This window comes from Etheostoma spectabile, chromosome 12, assembly GCF_008692095.1.
Source record: "Etheostoma spectabile isolate EspeVRDwgs_2016 chromosome 12, UIUC_Espe_1.0, whole genome shotgun sequence".
Classification (NCBI taxonomy): domain Eukaryota; kingdom Metazoa; phylum Chordata; class Actinopteri; order Perciformes; family Percidae; genus Etheostoma; species Etheostoma spectabile.
Window position 1 is genome coordinate 4708737 of NC_045744.1, and position 537 is coordinate 4709273.

Consider the following 537-nt stretch of genomic DNA (forward strand, 5'->3'; position numbering starts at 1 on the left):
GCTAGAGTATAGGGTGAGGCTCAATATGACATATAGACCACACATTCTAAGTTTCATGTAAATTGGCATAACTTTTGCCAAGATACAACCTTTCCTGTTTCAACAACCATCTACGGGACGCTGGTTCTCATGCACGTTTTGTTAGCTATCAAAATTATTTGTATAACTTTTCGTCATGAGCCTCCACAGATTGTACCTGCAAAAGATTTAAGAAGATTTAAATCACAGCCTATGATGAGTTCAAAAGAAGGTAAAACACATGAAAAATGCATAATTCAAAAAGGATGCCTTCCGGTTGGATAGAGCTAATGAAGGTAAATGCAAATATGTAAACAATGATTAGGAGGCGCTATGGAGCCCATTTACAGGTATGGGCCAAATCGCTATACAAACCTGAAAAGCTGTGTTTATGTGTGTGCCAATATTTGTGAGTTTTCCTATATATTGAGACCGTCAAAAATGTGCTCAAGGGCTAAAACCAATTAGGGTTCCGTAGGCCATATAACATAACACATAACATAACACATTATATTTAGT

At 36.9% G+C, this 537-nt stretch overlaps 1 pseudogene; it reads right to left on the reverse strand.

Annotated features, from left to right (window-relative positions):
• Positions 1–537, reverse strand: part of LOC116698801 (contactin-associated protein-like 4) — a 421932-nt pseudogene that overhangs the window by 180448 nt on the left and 240947 nt on the right.